This window comes from Salvelinus fontinalis, unplaced genomic scaffold (genome assembly GCF_029448725.1).
Source record: "Salvelinus fontinalis isolate EN_2023a unplaced genomic scaffold, ASM2944872v1 scaffold_1082, whole genome shotgun sequence".
Lineage (NCBI taxonomy): Eukaryota > Metazoa > Chordata > Actinopteri > Salmoniformes > Salmonidae > Salvelinus > Salvelinus fontinalis.
Window position 1 is genome coordinate 55,088 of NW_026601291.1, and position 6,000 is coordinate 61,087.

Below are 6,000 nucleotides of genomic sequence, written 5' to 3' on the forward strand. Positions count from 1 at the left end.
AGTCTGGCAATTTTATGGCGGGTTGGAGCAGTAGCTTCTTCCTTGCTGAGCGGCATTTCAGGTTCTGTTGACATAGGACTCGTTTGACTGTGGATATAGATACTTTTGTACCTGTTTCCTCCAGCATCTTCACAAGGTCCTTTGCTGTTCTTCTGGGATTGATTTGCACTTTTCGCACAAAAGTACGTTCATCTCTAGGAGACAGAACACGTCTCTTTCCTGAGCGGTATGAAGGCTGCGTGGTCCCATGGTGTTTATACTTGCGTACTATTTTTTGTTATTGATGAACGTGGTACCTTCAGGCGTTTGGAAATTGCTCCCAAGGATGAACCAGACTTGTGGAGGTCTATATTTTATTTCTGAGGTCTTGGCTGATTTCTTTTGATTTTCCCATGATGTCAAGCAAAGAGGCACTGAGTTTGAAGGTAGGCCATGAAATACATCTACAGGTACACCTCCAATTGACTCAAATGATGTCAATTAGCCTATCAGAAGCTTCTAAAGCCATGACATCATTTTCGGGATATTTCCAAGCTGTTTAAAGGCACATTCAATTTAGTGTATGTAAACTTCTGACCCACTGGATTTGTTATACAGTGAACTAGAAGTGATATAATCTGTCTGTAAACAATTTTGGGAAAAATGACTTCAGGGAACTTGGTGTTCTGAATTGTTCTTTACTATTTTCTGAGTTAACTTGGATTCTTTCTTAATTAGGAAACTGGAAATGCACGTTTTATTCTCTATAGGGAATGTGCGAACAACAGGCAAATGTATATCTTATAGGTGCATTTATGAGGTAGGAAAAGGGTCCTCCTCAAGTCGGATTTCAGCATTTAGTGTTCTACGGTCCTCTGCTATACCAACTGAGCTATTGAATGTGGTGAATTGTGGATAAACTTGAAGTGTTTTGAATTCTTCTGTATGATTGGATTCGTACACCTAGACTATTCTTATAGGAAACGTGAAATGCACATTTTATTCTCTATAGGGGGATGTGCGAACAACAGGTAAAAATAGTGTTTGGGGCGCATTGATGAGGCAGAAAAATGTTCGTCCTTCGAGCCAGATTTGAACCAGCGACCTAAGGATTTCAGCATTAAGCATTCTACAGTCCTCCGCTCTACCAACTGAGCTATCGAAGGGACATGAAAAATCCATTGGAGCAAAAGGTACATGTTTGAACCGTAGCATTGAGTTGAATCTTTTCTACCAGATGTTGATCAACGTTGACCATTCAGCAATGGTGAGATTTCCGTGTATTGAGCGCTCGTCAGAACTGCCGAAATGTCCACAAACGGGTCTTTCCAGGCACAACTTTCTTCAATTATGGAGACGCTGATGACGTCTGCCGTTGCAGAGATTACAAAACGGGGTTACCAGTTTTGTGAATTTAGTAGGTTATCGCACATATATACCATTTCAAATTGTTTGGTTTCCTCCAAACATAACAATGGTCATCATGGCCAAACAGTTCTATTTTTGTTTCATCAGACCAGAGGACATTTCTCCAAAAAGTAGGATCTTTGTCCCCAAACTGTAGTCTGGCAATTTTATGGCGGGTTGGAGCAGTAGCTTCTTCCTTGCTGAGCGGCATTTCAGGTTCTGTTGACATAGGACTCGTTTGACTGTGGATATAGATACTTTTGTACCTGTTTCCTCCAGCATCTTCACAAGGTCCTTTGCTGTTCTTCTGGGATTGATTTGCACTTTTCGCACAAAAGTACGTTCATCTCTAGGAGACAGAACACGTCTCTTTCCTGAGCGGTATGAAGGCTGCGTGGTCCCATGGTGTTTATACTTGCGTACTATTTTTTGTTATTGATGAACGTGGTACCTTCAGGCGTTTGGAAATTGCTCCCAAGGATGAACCAGACTTGTGGAGGTCTATATTTTATTTCTGAGGTCTTGGCTGATTTCTTTTGATTTTCCCATGATGTCAAGCAAAGAGGCACTGAGTTTGAAGGTAGGCCATGAAATACATCTACAGGTACACCTCCAATTGACTCAAATGATGTCAATTAGCCTATCAGAAGCTTCTAAAGCCATGACATCATTTTCGGGATATTTCCAAGCTGTTTAAAGGCACATTCAATTTAGTGTATGTAAACTTCTGACCCACTGGATTTGTTATACAGTGAACTAGAAGTGATATAATCTGTCTGTAAACAATTTTGGGAAAAATGACTTCAGGGAACTTGGTGTTCTGAATTGTTCTTTACTATTTTCTGAGTTAACTTGGATTCTTTCTTAATTAGGAAACTGGAAATGCACGTTTTATTCTCTATAGGGAATGTGCGAACAACAGGCAAATGTATATCTTATAGGTGCATTTATGAGGTAGGAAAAGGGTCCTCCTCAAGTCGGATTTCAGCATTTAGTGTTCTACGGTCCTCTGCTATACCAACTGAGCTATTGAATGTGGTGAATTGTGGATAAACTTGAAGTGTTTTGAATTCTTCTGTATGATTGGATTCGTACACCTAGACTATTCTTATAGGAAACGTGAAATGCACATTTTATTCTCTATAGGGGGATGTGCGAACAACAGGTAAAAATAGTGTTTGGGGCGCATTGATGAGGCAGAAAAATGTTCGTCCTTCGAGCCGGATTTGAACCAGCGACCTAAGGATTTCAGCATTAAGCATTCTACAGTCCTCCGCTCTACCAACTGAGCTATCGAAGGGACATGAAAAATCCATTGGAGCAAAAGGTACATGTTTGAACCGTAGCATTGAGTTGAATCTTTTCTACCAGATGTTGATCAACGTTGACCATTCAGCAATGGTGAGATTTCCGTGTATTGAGCGCTCGTCAGAACTGCCGAAATGTCCACAAACGGGTCTTTCCAGGCACAACTTTCTTCAATTATGGAGACGCTGATGACGTCTGCCGTTGCAGAGATTACAAAACGGGGTTACCAGTTTTGTGAATTTAGTAGGTTATCGCACATATATACCATTTCAAATTGTTTGGTTTCCTCCAAACATAACAATGGTCATCATGGCCAAACAGTTCTATTTTTGTTTCATCAGACCAGAGGACATTTCTCCAAAAAGTAGGATCTTTGTCCCCAAACTGTAGTCTGGCAATTTTATGGCGGGTTGGAGCAGTAGCTTCTTCCTTGCTGAGCGGCATTTCAGGTTCTGTTGACATAGGACTCGTTTGACTGTGGATATAGATACTTTTGTACCTGTTTCCTCCAGCATCTTCACAAGGTCCTTTGCTGTTCTTCTGGGATTGATTTGCACTTTTCGCACAAAAGTACGTTCATCTCTAGGAGACAGAACACGTCTCTTTCCTGAGCGGTATGAAGGCTGCGTGGTCCCATGGTGTTTATACTTGCGTACTATTTTTTGTTATTGATGAACGTGGTACCTTCAGGCGTTTGGAAATTGCTCCCAAGGATGAACCAGACTTGTGGAGGTCTATATTTTATTTCTGAGGTCTTGGCTGATTTCTTTTGATTTTCCCATGATGTCAAGCAAAGAGGCACTGAGTTTGAAGGTAGGCCATGAAATACATCTACAGGTACACCTCCAATTGACTCAAATGATGTCAATTAGCCTATCAGAAGCTTCTAAAGCCATGACATCATTTTCGGGATATTTCCAAGCTGTTTAAAGGCACAGCCAATTTAGTGTATGTAAACTTCTGACCCACTGGATTTGTTATACAGTGAACTAGAAGTGATATAATCTGTCTGTAAACAATTTTGGGAAAAATGACTTCAGGGAACTTGGTGTTCTGAATTGTTCTTTACTATTTTCTGAGTTAACTTGGATTCTTTCTTAATTAGGAAACTGGAAATGCACGTTTTATTCTCTATAGGGAATGTGCGAACAACAGGCAAATGTATATCTTATAGGTGCATTTATGAGGTAGGAAAAGGGTCCTCCTCAAGTCGGATTTCAGCATTTAGTGTTCTACGGTCCTCTGCTATACCAACTGAGCTATTGAATGTGGTGAATTGTGGATAAACTTGAAGTGTTTTGAATTCTTCTGTATGATTGGATTCGTACACCTAGACTATTCTTATAGGAAACGTGAAATGCACATTTTATTCTCTATAGGGGGATGTGCGAACAACAGGTAAAAATAGTGTTTGGGGCGCATTGATGAGGCAGAAAAATGTTCGTCCTTCGAGCCGGATTTGAACCAGCGACCTAAGGATTTCAGCATTAAGCATTCTACAGTCCTCCGCTCTACCAACTGAGCTATCGAAGGGACATGAAAAATCCATTGGAGCAAAAGGTACATGTTTGAACCGTAGCATTGAGTTGAATCTTTTCTACCAGATGTTGATCAACGTTGACCATTCAGCAATGGTGAGATTTCCGTGTATTGAGCGCTCGTCAGAACTGCCGAAATGTCCACAAACGGGTCTTTCCAGGCACAACTTTCTTCAATTATGGAGACGCTGATGACGTCTGCCGTTGCAGAGATTACAAAACGGGGTTACCAGTTTTGTGAATTTAGTAGGTTATCGCACATATATACCATTTCAAATTGTTTGGTTTCCTCCAAACATAACAATGGTCATCATGGCCAAACAGTTCTATTTTTGTTTCATCAGACCAGAGGACATTTCTCCAAAAAGTAGGATCTTTGTCCCCAAACTGTAGTCTGGCAATTTTATGGCGGGTTGGAGCAGTAGCTTCTTCCTTGCTGAGCGGCATTTCAGGTTCTGTTGACATAGGACTCGTTTGACTGTGGATATAGATACTTTTGTACCTGTTTCCTCCAGCATCTTCACAAGGTCCTTTGCTGTTCTTCTGGGATTGATTTGCACTTTTCGCACAAAAGTACGTTCATCTCTAGGAGACAGAACACGTCTCTTTCCTGAGCGGTATGAAGGCTGCGTGGTCCCATGGTGTTTATACTTGCGTACTATTTTTTGTTATTGATGAACGTGGTACCTTCAGGCGTTTGGAAATTGCTCCCAAGGATGAACCAGACTTGTGGAGGTCTATATTTTATTTCTGAGGTCTTGGCTGATTTCTTTTGATTTTCCCATGATGTCAAGCAAAGAGGCACTGAGTTTGAAGGTAGGCCATGAAATACATCTACAGGTACACCTCCAATTGACTCAAATGATGTCAATTAGCCTATCAGAAGCTTCTAAAGCCATGACATCATTTTCGGGATATTTCCAAGCTGTTTAAAGGCACAGCCAATTTAGTGTATGTAAACTTCTGACCCACTGGATTTGTTATACAGTGAACTAGAAGTGATATAATCTGTCTGTAAACAATTTTGGGAAAAATGACTTCAGGGAACTTGGTGTTCTGAATTGTTCTTTACTATTTTCTGAGTTAACTTGGATTCTTTCTTAATTAGGAAACTGGAAATGCACGTTTTATTCTCTATAGGGAATGTGCGAACAACAGGCAAATGTATATCTTATAGGTGCATTTATGAGGTAGGAAAAGGGTCCTCCTCAAGTCGGATTTCAGCATTTAGTGTTCTACGGTCCTCTGCTATACCAACTGAGCTATTGAATGTGGTGAATTGTGGATAAACTTGAAGTGTTTTGAATTCTTCTGTATGATTGGATTCGTACACCTAGACTATTCTTATAGGAAACGTGAAATGCACATTTTATTCTCTATAGGGGGATGTGCGAACAACAGGTAAAAATAGTGTTTGGGGCGCATTGATGAGGCAGAAAAATGTTCGTCCTTCGAGCCGGATTTGAACCAGCGACCTAAGGATTTCAGCATTAAGCATTCTACAGTCCTCCGCTCTACCAACTGAGCTATCGAAGGGACATGAAAAATCCATTGGAGCAAAAGGTACATGTTTGAACCGTAGCATTGAGTTGAATCTTTTCTACCAGATGTTGATCAACATTGACCATTCAGCAAAGGTGAGATTTCCGTGTATTGAGCGCTCGTCAGAACTGCCGAAATGTCCACAAACGGGTCTTTCCAGGCACAACTTTCTTCAATTATGGAGACGCTGACGACGTCTGCCGTTGCAGAGATTACAAAACGGGGT

The 6,000-nt window shown here is 40.9% G+C and overlaps 4 non-coding genes across 4 annotated transcripts; all 4 read right to left on the reverse strand.

Moving 5' to 3' along the window:
• Positions 1 to 1,056: 1,056 nt before the first annotated feature.
• trnay-gua (transfer RNA tyrosine (anticodon GUA)) lies at positions 1,057 to 1,145 on the reverse strand. Its single transcript is given in 2 exon segments — positions 1,057 to 1,092; positions 1,109 to 1,145. It is a non-coding gene; the product is annotated as a tRNA-Tyr (tRNA).
• Positions 1,146 to 2,597: 1,452 nt separating this feature from the next.
• trnay-gua (transfer RNA tyrosine (anticodon GUA)) lies at positions 2,598 to 2,686 on the reverse strand. Its single transcript is given in 2 exon segments — positions 2,598 to 2,633; positions 2,650 to 2,686. It is a non-coding gene; the product is annotated as a tRNA-Tyr (tRNA).
• Positions 2,687 to 4,138: 1,452 nt separating this feature from the next.
• trnay-gua (transfer RNA tyrosine (anticodon GUA)) lies at positions 4,139 to 4,227 on the reverse strand. The gene is given in 2 exon segments: positions 4,139 to 4,174; positions 4,191 to 4,227. It is a non-coding gene; the product is annotated as a tRNA-Tyr (tRNA).
• A 1,452-nt stretch (positions 4,228 to 5,679) lies between these two features.
• trnay-gua (transfer RNA tyrosine (anticodon GUA)) lies at positions 5,680 to 5,768 on the reverse strand. Its single transcript is given in 2 exon segments — positions 5,680 to 5,715; positions 5,732 to 5,768. It is a non-coding gene; the product is annotated as a tRNA-Tyr (tRNA).
• Between the last annotated feature and the right edge of the window lie 232 nt (positions 5,769 to 6,000).